Here is a 22,316-nt window from a genome sequence, read left to right as displayed (position 1 = left end):
GTGAATACAGAGATCCACCATTTATGAGCTCTGGTACAGACCAGACATATTTTAATACAATGCTGCCCCTCTTCTGGTCAGAATCACAACACATGTTTGTGTTCCTTCTGTACCTTTCCATCTGTTTGTGGTCGTTTCTCCTCCCTGCCTGGGCCTTCATTGCTGAACCTCAATGGTGTCAGGCTTCTCCTCCTCCATGTACAGTTCGTGGTTCCCCATGCACAGCAGCCAGGATGCTTGTTGATCCGCAACCGCGCGGGCATAAGAACACAAAAATCCTATAAGAAGAGGAGTGAAGAGAGAAAAGGGGAGAGAGGGAGAGGCAGGAGGAGAGAGAGGGAGAAGAGGAGGGGAGAGAGAGGAGGAAGAGGCAGGGAGGAGAGAGGAGGTAGGAGGAGGAGAGAGGGAGGATAGGCAGGAGGGAGAGGAGAGAGGAGAGGCAGGGAGGAGAGAGGCAGGGAGAGAAAGGAGAGAAAGGATGGAAAGGAGAGGAGAGAAAGGAGGGAGGGGAAGAGGAAAAGAGGAGGGAGAGGCAGAAAAGAGGAGAGGGGAGAGGAAAAGAGGAGGGAGCGGAGGGAGGGAGGGAGAGAGGAAGAGAGGAAGGAGAGGCAGGGAGGGAGAGGCGGAGGAAGGGGACAGGAGGAGGGAGGGGAGAAAAGGAAAAGAGGAAGGGGTTGACTCATTTTGCAGGATAATCTACATTTAAGGAATTTAGCCCTCATTTTACTAATTTACAAGATTAGTGAAATGTCTTTATTATATTGTCATTGTTTATTGTACATTGTGGTGTATTGTTTCCTCCCGCCTTCCCCAACCTTCCCAGTAGAACTGACCAACCCTAAACCTAACCCTACCTTCCCGGGCAGACTGCCGAACACCTAAACCTAACCCTACCTTCCCGGTAGACTGCAACCCTAAAACCTAACCTACCTTCCCGGTAGACTGACCAACGCCTAAACTAACCCTACCTTCCCAGTAGACTGACCAACCCTAAACCTAACCCTCACTTTCCCGGGCAGACTTGCCGAACCCTAAACCTACCTCCCAGTAGACTGACCAACCCTAAACCTAACCCTACCTTCCCGGTAGACTGACCAACCCTAACCCTAACCGCTACCATTCCCGGCAGACTGACTAACCCTAAACCTACCCTACATTCCCGGTAGACTGACACAACCCTAACCCTAACCCTACCCTTCCGCGTAGACTGACCACCCCTAAACCTTAACCCTACCTTCCCGTAGACTGACTAACCCTAAACCGTAACCCTACCTTTCCTGGTAGACTGAGCCAACGCTAAACCCTACCTTCCGGTAGACTGACCAACCCTAAACCTAACCCTACCTTCCTGGTAGACTGACCAACCTAAACCTATCTTCCTGGTAGACTGACCAACCTCTAAACCTAACCCTACCTTTCCTGGTAGACTGACCAACGCTAAACCCTACCTTCCCGGTAGACTGACCAAACCCTAAAACCTACCCTACTTCCGGTAGACCTTGAACTACCCTAAACCTAACCCTACTATTTCCCGGTAGACTGACCAACCCTAAACCTAACCCTAAACCTACCCGGTAGACTGACCAACCCTAAACCTAACCCTCCCTTCCCAGTAGACTGACCAACCCTAAACCTAACCCTACCTTCCTGGTAGACTGACCAACCCTAAACCTACCTTCCTGGTAGACTGACCAACTCTAAACCTAACCCTACCTTCCTGGTAGACTGGCCAACCCTAAACCTAACACTACCTTCCTGGTAGACTGACTTACTGGAGCTTTTTTGTCGATGGGTTTGATGACAAACTTCTTGTCGCTGAAGGAGATGTTCCTGATCTCGCTCCAGGGGAAGCCAATCTTTGGTGTCAACCTGGGGAGAAGGGAAGGAAAAATACAGACTGACTGTCTCAACACTATGCTAGTACAGTACTATGCCATGTGAAGGTAACTACCTACCCATATCAGTGTAGTATTAAATTAAGCTCGAGGTACCATCCATGCCCAGCAGACGGCGATAGTGTCATGGAGTATATCTGACAAGGCCATGCTCAGGTAGCCACAAAAGCTCTCTTACGTTCCACCTTAGTGGATGAATGGCATATTCCACCTTCCACTCTAAAATAACAAAAAAAACTGTATATATCAGTATTGCGTACTTGTCCTCGTGTTCGTAGATATTGAGTCCCAGTGCATCCACACCCAGCCACAACTCTGTTCCCTTCTTGTTCTTGATCTCAAAGTAGTTGACTCCATACATCTCCAGGTCCTGGGCTATCTTCAGATACTCCATCACTGAGTCCTCTCTGTGGACACAAACACACATTAGAAACAGTTAGAACTCGTGTAGAGAAGCAAGTTTGACACTAACAGACTCATATAAAGAAGCACACATATAGACCCTCACACAAAGCACTACCTGAGCATGCCTCTGTGTTCCTCATGCCAGGTCTGTATTCTGTCCTCCCACTGCTCCTTAGTCAACTTGTGCTGCTCCAAGACTCTGCAGGACACACAAAAACATAAAGGGTTATTCAAACAGGGTTATTCAAACGTGGTTATTCAAACAGGGCCACACTAGAGGCCTAGCATCAAAAGACAGAACAGATTTATAGTGAGGGAGGGGCAAGCGACTCTACTGAAGAACTCCTTCTTTACAAAAGCACAAAATCCCTCCCTCCAACACACACTAATGGGGGAGTATGGAGAGAATTCATTAAGTAGAATGACATTCCAGCCTCCTCAACCATTGTAGGAGCAATTTCAATAGAGATCCTCTGAGTTACTATGACAGCAAGACTCTTCCCCTGGTATTCTTTGAGTGGGACAGAGAGGGGCAGAGGAAGTGAAGGTGGAAATGTGGAGGTCTCTTCTGTACAGAGAGGGTTAGAGAGGGGACAGAGAGAGGTGTGTGTGGGGTACGGACCTCTGTGGCAGCAGGCGGTCGGAGGTGAGGTAGCCAGGCCTGTGGAGGTCTCTGTTGTAGTCTGCGTACTTGGCCTGGACAGAGTAGGAGGCCAGCAGCACGGCTGTCTCTGGAGGACAGTAGTTCTCATCATTCAGGATGGCCTCCTTTACCTGGCATGGGCAGGGAACACACACACACAGAAACACACACTTGTTTAAATACTTTGTTTGGATCTGCAATGTACATTGTGAGTACGACGGACACTAATAAACACGGAACAAAAATAAACGTAACATGCAACAATTTCAAAGATTTTACTGTTACAGTTCATAGAAGGAAATCAGTCAATTTTCATTAGGCCCTAATCTATGGATTTCACATGACTGGGAATACAGAAATGCATCTGTTGGTCACAGATACCTTTAAAAAAAGGTAGGAGTGTGGATCAGAAAACCAGTCAGTATCTGGTATGACCACCATTTGCCTCATGCAGCGTGGCACATCTCCTTCGCATAAAGTTGATCAGGCTGTTGATTGTGGCCTGTGGAATGTTGTCCCAGTCCTCTAATGGCTGTGCAAAGTTGCTGGATATTGCCGGGATCTGGAACTCACTGTCGTACAAGTCGATCCAGAGGATCCCAAACGTGCTCAATGTCTGGTGATGGAAGAACTGGGGCATTTTCAGCTTCCAGGAATTGTGTACAGATCCTTGCGACATGAGCTGATGGTGGCGGATGAATGGAATGACAATGGGCCTCGGGATCTCATCACGGTATCTCTGTGCATTCAAATTGCCATTAATAAAATGCAATCGTGTTCGTTGTCTGTAGCTAATGCTTGACCATACCATAATCCCACCGCCACCATGGGGCACTATGTTCACAACGTTGACATCAGCAAATCACTCGCACACACACGAAGCCATCTGCCCGGTACAGTTGAAACCGGAATTCATCTGTGAAGAGCACACTTCTCCAGCATGCCAGTGGCCATCGAAGTTCAGCATTTGCCTAATGAAGTCGATTACGACGCCGGACTGTGGTCAGGTCAAGACCCTGGTGAGGACGACGAGCGCAAAAATGAGCTTCCCTAAGACGGTTTCTGACAGTTTGTGTGGAAACTTTTCGGTTGAGCAAACCCACAGCTGCCCGGATGGCTGGTCTCAGAGGATCCCGCAGGTGAAGACTCCAGATGTGGAGGTCCTGGGCTGGCGTGGTTACACGTGGTCGGTTGGACGTACTGCCAAATTCTCTAAAACAACATTGGAGGCTGCTTATGGTGGATAAATGAACATAAAATTCTCTGGCAACAGCTCTGGTGGACAATCCTGCAGTCAGCATGTCAATTGCACGCTCCCTCAAAACTTGAGACATCTGTGGCGTTGTTTTGTGTGACAAAACTGCACATTTTAGAGTGGCCTTTTATTGTTCCCAGCACAAGGTGCAAATAATCATGCTGTTTAATCAGCTTCTTGATATGCCACACCTGTCAAGTGGATGGATTATCTTGGCAAAGGAGAAAAGCTCACTTACTTACGAAACATGGGACCAACAATTTACATGTTGCGTATATATTTTTGTTCAGTATAAGAGTGTGTGTGTGTGTGTGTGTGTGTGTGTGTGTGTGTGTGTGTGTGTGTTACCTGCAGGAAGAAGAGTCTCTGTGTGATCTCCTGGATGAGTTCCTCAGACACGTCCTCAGGGAAGAACTTGGCTCTGAACTTAAACTGCAGAGGGTTTTCTTTCTTCACATCCTGCTGCGTCACCTTCTTGTTGAGTTTGAGCCACGTGCTGTAGCCTTTACTGTCTGTGTACTGCAGGCCAAAGAACCACACCTCCCGGAGGCCCACTGTCTTCACCACCTGAAAACACAAACACAATATGCGTCAATGATTAGCAGGTTAGGCCTCACGTAGCACTGAGAACCCAGATTCACCCTAGCCCAAAGCCTGCTCACCATGCTCAAGTGTGTGAGCCACTTCACTGTTTCACCCATAAGTGGGAGAACATCACTTTACTACAACACTCCTCTCTTTTCTCCATTCACACATGACCACATCTCTTTCACTCTCTCAGAAAGGCCCCTCAGGGTGTGTTCTCTCAGGCGCTGGCTCAACCATCAGGCCTGATGTGATTTACAGTCAATAGAGCACCACTGACCAGGGACATCATTCACTAACACATCAATCCTCCTCTCAATCTTACTCTGTCCATTTCTCACTCACTCTGTGACCCCATTCTCTCAAACACACACTCGTTTTGAACGAAGCCTACTTGTGTTTTATTATTATTTCATTATCATTAGTCATATATATACACACACACACTACCGTTCAAAAGTTTGGGGTCAGTTAGAAATGTCCTTGTTTTTTAAAAACAAATTGATCAGAAATACAGTGTAGACATTGTTAATATTGTAAATGACTATTGTAGCTGGAAACGGCTGATTTTGAATGGAATATCTACATAGGCGTACAGAGGCCCATTATCAGCAACCATCACTCCTGTGTTCCAATGGCACGTTGTGTTAGCTAATCCAAGTTTATCATTTTAAAAGGCTAATTGATCATTAGAAAACCCCTTTTGCAATTATGTTAGCACAGCTGAAAACTGTTGTCCTGATAAAAGAAGCAATAAAACTGGCCTTGTTTAGACAAGTTGAGTATCTGGAGTATCAGCATTTGTGGGTTTGATTACAGGCTCAAAATAGACAGAAATAAATAACTTTCTTCTGAAACTCAGTCTATTCTTGTTCTGAGGAATGATGGCTATTCCATGCGAGAAATTGCCAAGAAACTGAAGATATCGTACAACGCTGTGTGCTACTCCCTTCACAGAACAGCGCAAACTGGCCCTAATAGAAAGAGGAGTGAGAAAGAGTAGAAAGAGGAGTGAGAGAATAGAAAGAGGAGTGAGAGGCCCTGGTGCACAACTGAGCAAGAGGACAAGTACATTAGAGTGTCTTGTTTGAGAAACAGACGCCTCACAAGTCCTCAACTGGCAGCTACATTAAATAGTACCCGCAAAACACCAGTCTCAACGTCAAAAGTGAAGAGGCGACTGACTCCGGGATGCTGGCCTTCTAGGCAGAGTTTCAAAGAAAAAGCCATCTCTCAGATTGTCCAATAAAAAGAAAAGATTAAGATGGGCAAAAGAACACAGACACTGGACAGAGGAAGATTGGAAAAAGGTGTAATGGACAGACAAATCTAGGTTTGAGGTGAAAAGTGAAAAGATGCTGAACGAGTGCTTGACGCCATCTGTCAAGCATGGTGGAGGCATTGTGATGGTCTGGGGGTGCTTTGGTGGTGGTAAAGTGGGAGATTTGTACAGGGTAAAGAGATCTTGAAGAAGGAAGGCTATCACTCCATTTTGCCACGCCATGCCATACCCTGTGGATGGCGCTTAATTGGAGCCAATTTCTTCCAAACTATGCAAGAACTATTTAGGGAAGAAGCAGTCAGCTGGTATTCTGTCTATAATGGAGTGGCCAGCACAGTCACCGGATCTCAACCCTATTGAGCTGTTGTGGGAGAAGCTTGACCGTATGGTACGCAAGAAGTGCCCATCAAGCCAATCCAACTTGTGGGAGGTGCTTCAGGAAGCATGGGTTGAAATCTCTTCAGATTACCTCAAAAAATTGACAACTAGAATGCCAAAGGTCTGCAAGGCTGTAATTGCTGCAAATGGAGGATTCTTTGACGAAAGCAAAGTTTGAAGAACACAATTATTATTTAAATTAACGTCTTGACTATATTTCCTATTCATTTTGCAACTAATTTCATGTATGTTTTCATGGAAAACAAGGACATTTCTAAGTGACCCCAAACTTTTGAACGGTAGTGCATATGTGTACATTATGATTCCCCTCAAAACAGGCCTCCTAGATCGCAGAAAGGGATGGGTAACTCCTGAGGTATGTTAGTACTAATATTGACATGCATAACACCATAGAGCCTCTCTTTTTTTAAATGATTTAATTTCACCTATATTTAACTAGGTAGGCCAGTTGAGAACAAGTTCTCATTTACAACTGCGAAATGGCCAAGATAAAGCAAAGCAGTTCGACACATACAACAACAGAGTTACACATGGAATAAACAAAATACAGTCAATAATACAGTAAAAAAAGTCTATATACAGTGTGTGCAAATGAGGTAAGGTTAGGGAGGTAAGGCAATATATAGGCCAATAGTGGCGAAGTAATTACAATATAGCAATTAAACACTGGAGTGATAGATATGCAGAAGATGAATATGCAAGTAGAGATACTGGGGTGCAAAGGAGAAAAACAAATAAATAAGGTATGGGGATGAGGTAGTTGGATGGGCTATTTACAGATGGGCTATGTACAGGTGCAGTGATGTGAGCTGCTCTGACAGCTGGTGATTAAAGTTAGTGAGGGAGATGAGTCTCCAGCTTTTTGCAGTTCGTTCCAGTCATTGACAGCAGAGAACTGGAAGGAAAGGCGGCCAAAGTAGGAATTGGCTTTGGGGTGACCAGTGAAATATACCTGCTGGAGCGCGTGCTATGGGTGGGTGCTGCTATGGTGACCAGTGAGCTGAGATAAGGTGGAGCTTTACCTAGCAGAGACTTGTAGATGACCTAGAGCCAGTGGGTTTGGCGATGAGTATGAAGAGAGGGCCAGCCAACGAGAGCGTACAGGTCGCAGTGGTGGGTAGGGCTTTGGTGACAAAATGGATGGCCCCGTGATAGACTGCATCCAATTTGTTGAGTGTTGGAGGCTATTTGGTAAATGACATCACCGAAGTCGAGGATCGGTAGGATAGTCAGTTTTACGAGGGTATGTTTGGCAGCATGAGTGAAGGAGGCTTTGTTGCGAAATAGGAAGCCGATACTAGGTTTAATTTTGGATTGGAGATGCTTAATGTGAGTCTGGAAGGAGAGTTTACAGTTTAACCAGACACCTAGGTATTTGTAGTTGTCCACATATTCTAAGTCAGAACCGTCCAGAGTTGTGATGATGGACGGGCAGGCAGGTGCGGGCAGCGACCAGTTGAAGAGCATGCATTTAGTTTTACTTGCATTTAAGAGCAGTTGGAGGCCACGGAAGGAGAGTTGTATGGCATTGAAGATCATCTGGAGGTTAGTTAACACAGTGTCCAAAGAAGGGCCAGAAGTATACAGAATGGTGTCATCTGCGTAGAGGTGGATCAGAGAATCACCAGCAGCAAGAGCGACATCATTGATGTATAGAGAAGAGAGTCGGCCCGAGAATTGAACACTGTGGCACCCCCATAGACACTGCCCAGAGGTCCGGACAACAGGCCCTCCGATTTGACACACTGAACTCTATCTGAGAAGTTATGATATCGTTTAGGACCTTGAACGTGGCTGAGGTGCACCCACGACCAGCTCTGAAACCAGATTGCATAGCGGAGAAGGTACGGTGGAATTCGAAATGGTCGGTAATCTGTTTGTTAACTTGGCTTTCGAAGACCTTAGAAAGGCAGGGTAGGATAGATATAGGTCTGTAGCAGTTTGGGTCAAGAGTGTCTCCCCCTTTGAAGAGGGGGATGACCGCGGCAGCTTTCCAATCTTTGGGAATCTCAGACGATACGAAAGATAAGTTGAACAGGCTAGTAATAGGGGTTGCAACAATTTCAGCAGATCATTTTAGAAAGAGAGGGTCCAGATTGTCTAGCCTGGCTGATTTGTAGGGGTCCAGATTTTGCAGCTCTTTCAGAACATCAGCTATCTGGATTTGGGTGAACGAGAAATGGGGAGGCTTGGGTGAGTTGCTGTGGGGGGTGCAGGGCTGTTGACCGGGGTAGGGGTAGCCAGGTGGAAAGCATGSCCAGCCGTAGAATTTTTTTTATTGAAATTCTCAATTATCATGGATTTATCGGTGGTGACAATGTTTCCTAGCCTCAGTGCAGTGGGCAGCTGGGAGGAGGTGCTCTTATTCTCCATGGACTTTACAGTGTCCCAGAACTTTTTTGAGTTTGTGCTACAGGATGCAAATTTCTGTTTGAAAAAGCTAGCCTTAGCTTTCCTAACTGCCTGTGTATATTGGTTCCTAACTTCCCTGAAAAGTTGAATATCACGGGGGCTATTCGATGCTAATGCAGAATGCCACAGGATGTTTTTGTGCTGGTCAAGGGCAGTCAGGTCTGGAGTGAATCAAGGGCTATATCTGTCCCTGGTTCTACATTTTTTGAATGGGGCATGCTTATTTAAGATGGTGAGGATGGCACTTTTAAAGAATAACCAGGCATCCTCTACTGACGGGATGAGGTCAATATCCTTCCAGGATACCCGGGCCAGGTTGATTAGAAAGGCCTGCTCGCTGAAGTGTTTTAGGGAGCGTTTGACATTGATGAGGGGTGGTCGTTTGACCGCAGACCCATTACGGATGCAGGCAATGAGGCAGTGATCGCTGAGATCTTGGTTGAAGACAGGGCAAGTTGGTTAAGATGATATCTATGAGGGTGCCCGTGTTTATGGATTTGGGGTTGTACCTGGTAGGTTCATTGATAATTTGTGTGAGATTGAGGGCATCAAGCTTAGATTGTAGGATGGCCGGGGTGTTAAGCATGTCCCAGTTTAGGTGACCTAGCAGCACGAGCTCTGAAGATAGATGGGGGGCAATCAATTCACATATGGTGTCCAGGGCACAGCTGGGGGCAGAGGGTGGTCTATAGCAAGCGGCAACGGTGAGAGACTTGTTTCTGGAAAGGTGGAGAAGTAGAAGCTTGAATTGTTTGTGCACAGACCTGGATAGTAAGACAGAACTCTGCAGGCTATCTCTGTTATCTCTGCAGCCTCTTTGTGCTATTGGGGAAAATAAGTATTAGGTTGATTAAATATGTTATCGAATTTTATTTAGAATTCAGTTTAATTTCAGTATTCAGACCTGATTTGCTAGTTTTAATTTAAATGTTATTTAGTTGTCTAAAAATATATCTATTTTGTTGTAATATGATTTAGTTTTAGTGTTAGGTTCAGAAAGCATGCATGGGCCAGGCTAGGAGCCATGTGTGTTGAATAGTGTTTTTTGGGATGTCACTACTGGGGGGCAGTAATACAGTCGTGGCCAAAAGTTTTGAGAATGACACAAATACTAATTTTCACAAAGTCTGCTGCCTTCTTAATGATGGCAATTTGCATATACTCCAGAATGTTATGAAGAGTGATCAGATGAATTGCAATTAATTGCAAAGTCCCTCTTCGCCATGCAAATTATCTGAATCCCCMAAAAAACATTTCCACTGCATTTCTGCCCTGCCACAAAAGGACCAGCTGACATCATGTCAGTGATTCTCTCGTTAACACAGGTGTGAGTGTTGACGAGGACAAGGCTGGAGATCACTCTGTCATGCTGATTGAGTTTGAATAACAGACTGGAAGCTTCAAAAGGAGGGTGCTTGGAATCATTGTTCTTCCTCTGTCAACCATAGTTACCTGCAAGGAAACACATGCGTCATCATTGCGTTGCACAAAAAGGGCTTCACAGGCAAGGATATTGCTGCCAGTAAGATTGCACCTATATCAACCATTTATTGGATCATCAAGAACTTCAAGGAAAGCGGTTCAATTGTTGTATAGAAGGCTTCAGGGTGCCCAAGAAAGTCCAGCAAGCGCCAGGACCGTCTCCTAAAGTTGTTTCAGCTGTGGGATCGGGGCTCCACCAGTACAGAGCTTGCTCAGGAATGGCAGCAGGCAGGTGTGAGTGCATCTGCGCGCACAGTGAGGCGAAGACTTTGAGGATGGCTTGGTGTCAAGAAGGGCAGCAAAGAAGCCACTTCTCTCCAGGAAAAACATCAGGGACAGACTGATATTCTGCAAAAGGTACAGGGATTGGACTGCTGAGGACTGGGGTAAAGTCATTTTCTCTGATGAATCCCCTTTCTGATTGTTTGGGGCATCCGGAAAAAAGCTTGTCCGGAGAAGATAAGGTGAGCACTACCATCAGTCCTGTGTTATGCCAATAGTAAAGCATCCTGAGACCATTCATGTGTCGGGTTGCTTCTCAGCCAAGGGAGTGGGCTCATTCACAATTTTGCCTAAGAACACAGCCATGAATAAAGAATGGTACCAACACATCCTCCGAGTGCAACTTCTCCCAACCATCCAGGAACAGTTTGGTGACGAAGAATGCCTTTTCCAGCATGATGGAGCACCTTGCCATAAGGCAAAAGTGATAACTAAGTGGCTCGGGGAACAAAACATCGATATTTTGGGTCCATGGCCAGGAAACTCCCCAGATCTTAATCCTATTGAGAACTTGTGGTCAATCCTCAAGAGGCGGGTGGACAAACAAAAACCCACAAATTCTGACAAACTCCAAGCATTGATTATGCAAGAATGGGCTGCCATTGGTCAGGATGTGGCCCAGAAGTTAATTGACAGCATGCCAGGGCGGATTGCAGAGTTCTTGAAAAAGAAGGGTCAATACTGCAAATAGATTTTTTGGGATCAACTTCATGTAATTGTCAATAAAAGCCTTTGACACTTATGAAATGCTTGTAATTATACTTCAGTATTCCATAGTAACATCTGACAAAAATATCTAAAGACACTGAAGCAGCAAACTTTGTGAAAATTTATATTTGCGTCATTCTCAAAACATTTGGCCACGACTGTACATAATAAGGTGATGGGTCAGGTCATAGGTTAGGCTGAGTTTCATCTCTCGTGGACAGACCAGTTCAACAGAAATGGTATCATAGATCAGTCATGGTACAACAGGATGCATGAGACAAAAAGCAGTATTAGTTCCGGTGCTTTGAACAAATCACGATTTCGGGAGAGGAGGGAACAATCGGCCATCAGCCTTGGATCAACAGTTGGCCCAGTGTAGTGTTTGAGAGAGAGAAAGCAAGAGAGCGTTAGAGAGAAATTATTTTGTAGAAAATGCAACAGAGTATCTTGTAGTGTGTATGTGTGTGTTGTAGCGATTATGACATGGTGTGCATGCAAGATTGTAAGTAAAGGTCATTGGAGTCCAGTGACTGAGTGTGTCATTGGAGTCCAGTGTGTCCACTGATGTGACTCTGCCTGTATGACAAGCAGAGTCAGCAGAAGAGGATGCCTGCTGAGTCAGAGCTGGGCTCCAGTCCAGCACTACAGAGATAACTAGTTACTAACAATCTTTGGACTGGAATGGAGTCGCAAATTGAACTGACTGTCAACGTGAACCACATTACGAGTTAAAAGGTTTCAAATATCAGCATTTCCTCGACTCACATACACAGCCATTTCCTGTCTCAATCAGCTTCCTTGGGAAACACATGCAAACAATATCTGTCTCTACATCTCTCTGCCTATCCCTCTCGCTCTCTGCTGCTCCAGCAGTCTCCTGTAGCCCACCCGAGTTCTGCTACTGAAAGCTGCCCTTTCTGCACACAACACACACACTGGCCTCCCACCTCTCTGTCTCAGTCTCCACTGGCCTCTCTCTGTCACTGCTCTGCACAATGAATGCTCTGTTTCTCTGTCTCAGTCTCTCCCTCTCTGTTCCTGACAATACCCATACAGGCTCTAACTAGACCAGCTCCCAGCCTTGTTGACCCTCTATAGTGTGTGTGTCTGTTCTAAGTCAACCCCATGCTTACCTGGTCAAAGAGCTGTTTGCCGGTGGTGTTGGGCTGGATGGCAAACTCCAGCTCTGCATCCATGGTGGTGACCCGCACATTGATCTACACAGACAGACAGACAGAATACCCATTAGTAACTCATATGTTCATAAACACACAGTACTTTAAGCAAAAGGAGAGGAAACATTTGTGCACAGCAGGGTAATTCTCTTCCAAGGTGCTGGTTTTGACGAGACCAATATGAGCACAGCAAATTCAGAGGAAACAGATGCACATGTTAATGTCCCACAGATATGTGTCACACAGAACCCACTTGGCAGCATGCTCCCCCTCTTCCCCCTCCCTCCGTCAGTCTCCTTAGCTGCATCCCTCCATCTCACAGCTGGAGAGAAGAGAACACATACTGTTAATGTACAGCAGTACAAAGTGAGAGTCCACTACACTGATACACCACCACTGCCGGGTAACTGAAAAGAGAGGGCAAGGGCTTTAGCTGCATATACTGTAGCCTAATGCGTGTTCACGTGGATGTTGGAGTTATCGGACTGAGTTGAGTGGGCACCTGTGCAGTCTACTGCTGAAGACATGCACACATGCACACATGCACACAAGTGTGTGTGCTCCACTTCTTATCATTCTTCTAGAAATATCTCTAACCTCTTGTAGGACATCTACTCACACACTACATATGCACGCCACGAGCACACAAGTCAGACAGGCTCTCATTCTCACTTTAGAATTTAGGTCAACCCCTTTAAGTGATTGCCTAGTTAAATAAAAAGGTTCAATAAAAAAAWWAAAAATAAAAGTTGAGCAACGATGCATCCAAAAGGGCTGTGCCACAGACATACCCCCTGAAACAAACTCCTGTCAATTCACATGATGCAGCTCATAAGACACAAAATAAGCCAGAAAGTGCTCCGGGCCAGAATCTAAGTGAGTCACACTTGCTCTGTTGAAATGATCCCCTCTCTCACTCTCTCTCTCTCTTTGTCTGTCCCATTTCTCTCCTCCTCTCCTCTCGTCCCGAGGCACCGAGCTTCACAGAAAGAGGGTACAATAGCAGTTATTTGGCAACAGAATAGCAGCAGCAGCCATTTGACTGAGGATTCTCCGATGGCCCTTTAGCGCACTGGTTCTCAATCCTGGTCCTGGGGACCCGGAGGGGTGCACATTTTGTTTTTGCCCTAGCACTACACAGCTGATTCAAATTATCAACTCATCAAAAGGCTTTGATGATTGAATCAGGTGTGTGGTGCTAGGGCAAAAACAAAAATGTCCACCCCTCCGGGTCCCCAGGACCAGGATTGAGAACCAGTGCTTAGCGCGTCAATGAGTAAATACCTCTGGTACAGAAACAGAACTCCCTGGGTTTGAATTATTCCCCGCTTTAAAAATAAATCCTCAATGCCAGCTGAACTTCATGAGTAAATAGTGCAGTGTAGTTCTGTTCTAGGAGGTGAGATGTAGGCCAAAGACGGGGACAAAAAAGGAAATAAATTAAGTGTTTCGGATTTGCACCAGGGGCAATATTGGACTCAATCCAATGCAATCCAGGATATCAGAACTATGTCTGTGCCAAAGCTAAAAGTCATAAGACCCTTTATCCGTTAATGAAAACATACGCCATCTTAAATCACATCTATAGAACACAGAGGCCTCAGAACAGGCAGACAGCAGTAGCAATACAGAGATATAACATCTACAGAAAAGACAGGAATACCCTATAGGGAGGTGTTGCTGTATATGTTCAGAGCCATATTCCTCATATTTGATCTCATGTTAAATGTTTTTGAAGTGTTGTAGTTGAAAGTTCACCTGCCCCATCTAAAGCCTATTCTTTTGTGATGCTGCTATATGCCATCAAGTGCTAACAGTCAGTATTTGCATAATATGTGTTAGAGGTCGAACGATTATGATTTTTCAACGCCGATACCGATTATTGGAGGACCAAAAAAGCCGATACTGATTAAAATCGGCCGATTTTATATATATATTTGTAATAATGACAATTACAACAATACTGAACACTTATTTTAACTTAATATAATACATTAAAAAAATCAATTTAGTCTCAAATAAATAATGAAACATGTTCAATTTGGTTTAAATAATGCAAAAACAAAGTGCAATATGTGCCATGTAAAAAAGCTAACGTTTAAGTTCCTTGCTCAGAGCATGAGAACATATGAAAGCTGGTGGTTCCTTTTAACATGAGTCTTCAATATTCCCAGTTAATAAGTTTTAGGTTGTAGTTATTATAGGACTATTTCTCTCTATACCATTTGTATTTCATTAACCTTTGACTATTGGATGTTCTAATAGGTACTTTAGTATTGCCAGCCTAATCTCGGGAGTTGATAGGCTTGAAGTCATAAACAGCGCAATCAAATCAAATGTATTTGTCACATACACATGGTTAGCAGATGTTAATGTGAGTGTAGCGAAATGCTTGTGCTTCTAGTTCCGACCACGCAGTAATATCTAACAAGTAATATAACCTAACAATTTCACAACTACCTTATACACACAAGTGTAAAGGAATGAATACAAATATGTATATAAAAATATATGAATGAGTGATGCCCGAACGGCATAGGCAAGATGCAGTAGATGGTATAGAGTACAGTATATACATATGAGATGAGTAATGTAGGGTATGTAAGCATTATATAAAGTGGCTAGTGATAAATTGATTACATCAATTTTTCCATTATTAAAGTGGCTAGAGTTGAGTCAGTATGTTGGCAGCAGCCACTCAATGTTAGTGATGGCTGTTTAACAGTCTGATGGCCTTGAGATAGAAGCTGTTTTTCAGTCTCTCGGTCCCCGCTTTGATGCACCTGTGCTTGAAGCACAGCGAAGAGCTGCTGGCAAATGCAGGAAAGTGCTGTTTGAATGAATGCTTACGAGCCTGCTGCTGCCTACCACCGCTCAGTCAGACTGCTCTATCAAATCATAGACTAAATTATAATATAATAACACACAGAAATACGAGTCTTAGGTCATTAATATGGTCAAATCCGGAAACTATAATTTCGAAAACAAAATGTTTATTCTTTCAGTGAAATACGGAACCGTTCCGTATTTTATCTAACGGGTGGCATCCCAAAGTCTAAATATTGCTGTTACATTGCACAACCTTCAATGTTATGTCATTATTATGTAAAATTCTTGCAAATTAATTACGGTCTTTGTTAGGAAGAAATGGTCTTCACACAGTTCGCAACGAGCCAGGCGGCCCAAACTGCTGCATATACCCTGACTCTGCTTGCACAGAACGCAAGARAAGTGACACAATTTCCCTAGYTAAAAKAAATTCAWGTTAGCAGGCAATATTARCTAAATATGCAGGTTTAAAAATATATACTTGTGTATTGATTTTAAGAAAGGCATTGATGTTTATGCTTAGGTACACATTGGTGCAACGACAGTGCTTCATTCGTGAATGCGCTTGTTAAATCACCCGTTTGGCGAAGTAGGCTGTGATTCAATGACAAATAAACAGGCACGCATCGATAATATGCAACGCAGGACAAGCTAGATAAACTACTAATAACATCAACCATGTGTAGTTAACTAGTGATTATGTTAAGATTCATTGTTTTTTATAAAATAAGTTTAATGCTAGCTAGCACCTTACCTTGGCTCCTTGCTGCACTCACATAACAGGTAGTCAGCCTGCAACGCAGTCTCCTCGTGGAGTGCAATGTAATCGGCCATGATCGGTGTCAAAAAATTCCGATTACTGATTGTTATGAAGACTACAAATCGGCCCTAATTAATCGCCCATTCCGATTAATCGGTCAACCTCTAATATGTGTGCAATGCTTGATAATGTGTGTGAAGTCAACAGAGAGGTCTATTTTCTGGGTGACCTGAACATTGACTGGTTAGCAACTAGAGTTGAAGTCGGAAGTTTACATACACCTTAGCCAAATACATTTGAACTCAGTTTTTCACAATTCCTGACATTTMATCSAAGTAAAAATTCCCTGTYTTWRGTCAGTTRGGATCACCACTTTATTYTAAGAATGYGAAATGTCAGAATAATAGTAGAGAGAATGATTTATTTCAGCTTTTATTTCTTTCATCACATTCCCAGTGGGTCAGAAGTTTACATACACTCAATTAGTATTTGGTAGTATTGCCTTTAAATTGTTTAACTTAGGTCAAACATTTCAGGTAGCCTTCCACAAGCTTCCCACAATAAGTTGGGTGAATTTTGGCCCATTCCTCCTGACAGAGCTGGTGTAACTGAGTCAGGTTTGTAGGCCTCCTTGCTCGCACACACTTTTTCAGKTCTGCCCACAAATGTTCTATAGGATTGAGGTCAGGGCTTTGTGATGGCCACTCCAATACCTTGACTTTGTTGTCCTTAAGCCATKTTGCCACAACTTTGGAAGTATGCTTGCGGTGATTGTCCATTTGGAAGACCCATTTGCGACCAAACTTTAACTTCCTGACTGATGTCTTGAGATGTTTCTTCAATATATCCACATAATTTCCCCCCTCATGATGCCATCTATTTTGTGAAGTGCACTAGTCCCTCCTGCAGCAAAGCACCCCCACACCATGATGCTGCCACCCCTGTGCTTCACGGTTGGGATGGTGTTCTTCGACATGCAAGCCTCCCCCTTTTTCCTCCAAACATAACGATGGTCATTATGGCCAAACAGTTCTATTTTTGTTTCATCAGACCAGAGGACATTTCTCCAAAAAGTAMGAYCTTTKTCCCCATGTGCAGTTGCAAACCRTAGTCTRGCTTTYTTAWKGSSGKTTTTGRAGCAGTKGCTTCTTYCTTGCTGAGYGGCCTTTCAGGTTRTGTCGAYATAGAACTCGTTTTACTGTGGATATAGATACTTTTGTATCTGTTTCCTCCAGCATCTTCACAAGGTCCTTTGCTGTTGTTCTGGGATTGATTTGCACTTTTCGCACCAAAGTACGTTCCTGTCTCTTATACACATCTAGATGTGTATAAGAGACAGGTCCTATGGTGTTTATACTTGGTAGTATTGTTTGTACAGATGAATGTGGTACCTTCATGCGTTTGGAAATTGCTCCCAAGGATGAACCAGACTTGTGGAGGTCTACAATAATTTTTCTGAGGTCTTGGCTGATTTCTTTTGATTTTCCCATGATGTCAAGCAAAGAGGCACTGAATTTGAAGGTAGGCCTTGAAATACATACACAGGTACACCTCCAATTGACTCAAATGATGTCAATTAGCCTATCAGAAGCTTCTAAAGCCATGACATCATTTTCTGGAATTTTCCGAGCTGTTTAAAGGCACAGTCAACTTAGTGTATGTAAACTTCTGACCAACTGGAATTGTGATACAGTGAATTTCTAAGTGAAATAATATGTCTGTAAACAATAGTTGGAAAAAGTACTTGTGTCATGCACAAAGTAGATGTCCTAACCGACTTGCCAAAACTATAGTTTGTTAACAAGAAATTTGTGGAGTGGTTGAAAAACGAGTTTTAATGACTCCAACCTAAGTGTATGTAAACTTCCAACTTCAACTGTAGCTGATGTCTCAAGAGGAAACTTCKAACTGTGCCTAATGCCTGTAATGTAACCCCGTTTATCACTTAACCATCTAGAGTGCATACCAATAGTGTTGGATCTGTGACATCCACTTTGATCACATCTTCACTAATGCTGCAGAACTTTGCTCCAAAGCAATATTAGTTTTCATTGGCTGTAGTGGCCATAACATTTTGGCAATAACAAGGAAAGCCAAAGTGCCAAAGGTTGGGCCTAAAGAAATTCATAAGAGATCATACAAAATGTTTTCTTAGGATTCGTTTGATAAATTGTTTACATCTTTATGTTGGTCTGATGTGCATGAGGAAGTGAATCCAGATGCAACACCGGAAGTATTTGTACAATTATTCATACAAATGATTGACAAGCATGCAACTGTGAGAACCATTAGAGCCCCCTGGATTAATGATGAATTGAAAAATGGTATGGTTCAAAGGAATAATGCAAAAGAGGTGGCATACTCAGATGATTATTTGTTTTTTTTCTCTCAGCTGATTGTTTGACATACTGTGAATTGAGAAATGTGGTGACTAAACTTAAGAGAATAATACATTATATTACCAAACAGAGATAAATGACATAAAACAAAATAGAAAAAGACTTGAGTACCTTGAATGAGCATCATGGGCAGAAAACCCAATACATCTACATCGTTCAATGAAGTTGATGGGTCATTTAAAACAAAACCTTTTGATATTGCCATTAATTTAAATTGCTATTTCCCTAGTGAAATGAAATTACATTGAACAGTGAAGCATCATATTTTTGTATAAATTATCTAATAATGAAAGAGAAGGATTGGCGTTTTGAATTTGGTCAAGTTAGTGTGGGAGAGTTGTAAAAACTATTGTTATCCATTAATAATGATAAGCCACCAGGTATAGACAACTTGATGGGAAACAAAAAATAGTAAAGCACTTTGCTGGCTCTAACAGCCGCCCAATCAGTTTGCTGCCTGTTTTTAGTAAACTGACGGGGGATAGTGTTTGACGAAATACAATTGTATTTTTCAGAGAACAAGTTAACTACAGACTTTCAGCATGCATCTAGAGAAGAGCACTCAACTTGCACTGCACTGACTCAGATGACTGATGATTGGTTATAAGTTGATAGTTGGAGCTGTATTGTTAGATTTCAGTGCAGCCTTTGATGTTATTGACATAAATAAAACATACTTGCTATGGCTTTACATCACCTGCCATCACATGGTTGGAGAGTTATTTATCCTATAGAACCCAGAGTGTTCTTCAATGGAAGCTTCTCTAACATCAGATATGTATAGTGCGGTGTCCCTCAGGGCAGTTGCCTTGGGCCATTATTCTTCTCTATTTTTTATGATTTGCTACWGGTCTTACACAAAGCTAGAATGACTATGTATGCGGATGATTCCACAATCATGTCAGGACCCAAAGCCAGTGTGCTCACTGAAAATCTATATGAGGAGTTAGTCAGTATCATAATGGTGGCTTATTAATAAACTTGACTTAAATACATCTAAAACTAAACACATTGTATTTGGTTCTAAACATTCTCTAAGATCTAAACCCCAGCTGGAGTTGTAATTAAAGGTTGTGACCATTGAGCAAATTGAGGAAGCTGAACTCCTAGGTATAACATTGGATGGTCAATTATCATTGGCAAGTCATATCTACAAAGTCGTTGTGAAGATGGGGAGGGGTGTGTCTGTTATAAAAAGAGGTTCTGTGTTTTTGACACAAAAATCAACTGTACTAGTTGTTCAGGCGCTGGTCTTGTCCCATCTTGATTACTGTCTGGTAATATGGCCAAGGGCAGCAAAGAAAGACCTAGCAAAGCTGCAGCTAGCTCAAAACAGAGCAGCATGCCTTTAACTACACATGCAGAACTAACATCAACAACATGCATGCCAGTCTTTCCTGGTTGAGGGTTGACAAGATATTAACTGCTAACATACCACCAGGGGTCTCTTTACAGTCCCCAAGTCCGAAACGAATTCACAGCAATGCACAGTTTTATACAGAGCAATGATCGCATGGAACTCCGTTCAATCTCCAATTTCTCAAGCAAACAGCAAAATTACCTTTAAACTGTATTAAAAAACAACTCATGGAACGGCGGGGACTGTGAAGGGAGAAACACAAACACACATTGTTTGTAAATCATTGTATTTTACATTTCTGTGACTGTCCTTGTCTATCAATGTATCAGTGTTTTGTTACTTGTCATGTTCTGTGTTTTTTTTGTGGACCCCAGGAAAAGTAGCTGCTGCAAAAGCTAATGGGGATCCTAATAAACAAATAAATAACAAGTCTCATAACCAAATATTAATTTAGCCCATCATAACTATATGGGTCATTTGTAGCTTCAGCGCCAATATGTGGCCATCTATCTCCCTTCCAGTCAGTGTGTGATAACTTTCTTTGCTTCAGTGTGTGTCTGACTGCAGCAAGTCAGGCTCAGCCAGAGCCAGTGGTACAGTATCAACCGGATATAACCTAAGGGAGGAAGGAAGAGTAGAGGCTGGTAGAGGAAAGAGATTGGCACATGGAGAGAAAGAGAGAGAGAGAGAGTACAGACTCAGTGAGCATAGCCTTGCTATTGAGAAAGGCCGCCGAAGGCAGACCTGACTTTCAAGAGAAGACAGGCTATGTGCACACTGCCCACAAAATGAGGTGGATACTGAGCGGCACTTCCTAACCTCCTGCCAAATGTATGACCATATTAGAGACAGATATTTCCCTCAGATTACAAAGAATTCAAAAACAAATCCAATTTTTATAAACTCCCATATCTATTGGGTGAAATACCAGTGTGCAATCACAGCAGCAAGATTAGTGACTTGTTGCCACAAGAAAAGGGCAACCAGTGAAGAACAAACACCAATTGTAAATACAACCTATATTTATGTTTATTTATTTTTCCTTTTATACTTTAACTATTTGCACATCATTGCAACACTGTATATAGACATAATGTCATTTGAAAAGTCTATTCTTTTGGAACTTTTGTGAGTGTAATGTTTACTGTACATTTTTATTGTTTTTTTCCACTTTTGTTAATTATATATTTCACTTGATTTGGCAATGTAAACATATGTTTCCCAATAAAGCCATTAAATTGAATATGAAATTGAATTGAGAGAGAGAGAGCAAGTTAGAGAAGAGATCTCCAATAAGACGTGTGACAGAGGGAGTAAAAATCCCAGTGCATAGTTAGCCAACTCAGCAGACAGACTGAGAGCACTGGCCTTGCTATATACAGTACATCACCGGCCAGCAGCAGCAGAGATGCAGCTGGGGACAATGCACTAGCAGTTAGAGGGGTGTGCATGCCAGAGACAGAAGCTTGAAGGGCATGCACACACTTAGAGCAGTGTGCACAAGCAGAGGATGTGCCTTTTGAGTGTGCACGAGGAGAGAGGATCTATCAGAAGCGTGCACGAGGATAGCGGATCTATCAGGAGTGTGCAAGAGGAGAGCGGCTCTATCAGGAGCGTGCACGAGGAGAGAGGACCTATCAAGAGTGTGCATGAGGAGAGAGGTGCAATGCTAGAAGAGCATGCACATAGAAAGCAGTAGGTCAGTTATTATTAGAGGAGGATGTTGACATGTTGGTAGTCAGTGAATTAGCAGGTCAGGACAGGGCTGTTGGAGGATTAGTGGGTTACGGCTTTGGTGTCTATATATACAGTAAGTACTGTGTCTATTTATGTGTTGTGTAAATTAGGGTTACGGAGGGTTAGGATGGGGCTGTATGAAGGGTTTGGTTTGTATATAAGTGTCTTTAGAAAGTATTCATACCTCTGGACTTATTCCACATTTTGTTGTGTTACAGCCTGAATTCAACATTTATTAAATAGTTATTATTTTCTCACCCATCTACACACAATATTAGAGGTCGACCGATTAATCGGAATCGGCTTTTTTTGGTCCTCCAATAATCGGTATCGGCGTTGAAAAATCATAAATCGGTTGACCTCTACACAAAACCCCATAATCACAAAGTGAAAACATGTTTAAAAAAATAATTCCACTTTGACATTATGGGATATTGTGTGTAGGCTGACAAAAAAAATCTAAATTAAATCAATTTTAAATGCAGGCCTTAATAACACAACAAAATGTGGAAAAAGTCAAGGGGTGTGAATACTTTCTGAAGGCATGTAACGGTGCTCCTCCTCTTCGTCTGAGGAGGAGTAGGAAATATCGAACCAATGTGCAGCGTGGTAAGTGTCCATAATAGATTTTTAATAAATCAAATAAACACAGAACAAAATAACAAAACATGAACAAACAACCAAAACAGTTCCGTATGGTGAAACACA

The 22,316-nt window shown here is 43.1% G+C and overlaps 2 pseudogenes; both read right to left on the bottom strand.

Annotated features, from left to right (window-relative positions):
* Positions 1–219, bottom strand: part of LOC139029416 (radixin-like) — a 2,909-nt pseudogene extending 2,690 nt beyond the window's left edge.
* The window catches only part of LOC111978903 (radixin-like), a 62,423-nt pseudogene that overhangs the window by 13,712 nt on the left and 26,395 nt on the right, over positions 1–22,316 (bottom strand).

The sequence above is a fragment of the Salvelinus sp. IW2-2015 genome, linkage group LG2, assembly GCF_002910315.2.
Source record: "Salvelinus sp. IW2-2015 linkage group LG2, ASM291031v2, whole genome shotgun sequence".
NCBI lineage: Eukaryota > Metazoa > Chordata > Actinopteri > Salmoniformes > Salmonidae > Salvelinus > Salvelinus sp. IW2-2015.
Note: the sequence above shows the minus strand (reverse complement) of the source record. Positions and strands in the feature narration are given on the sequence as shown.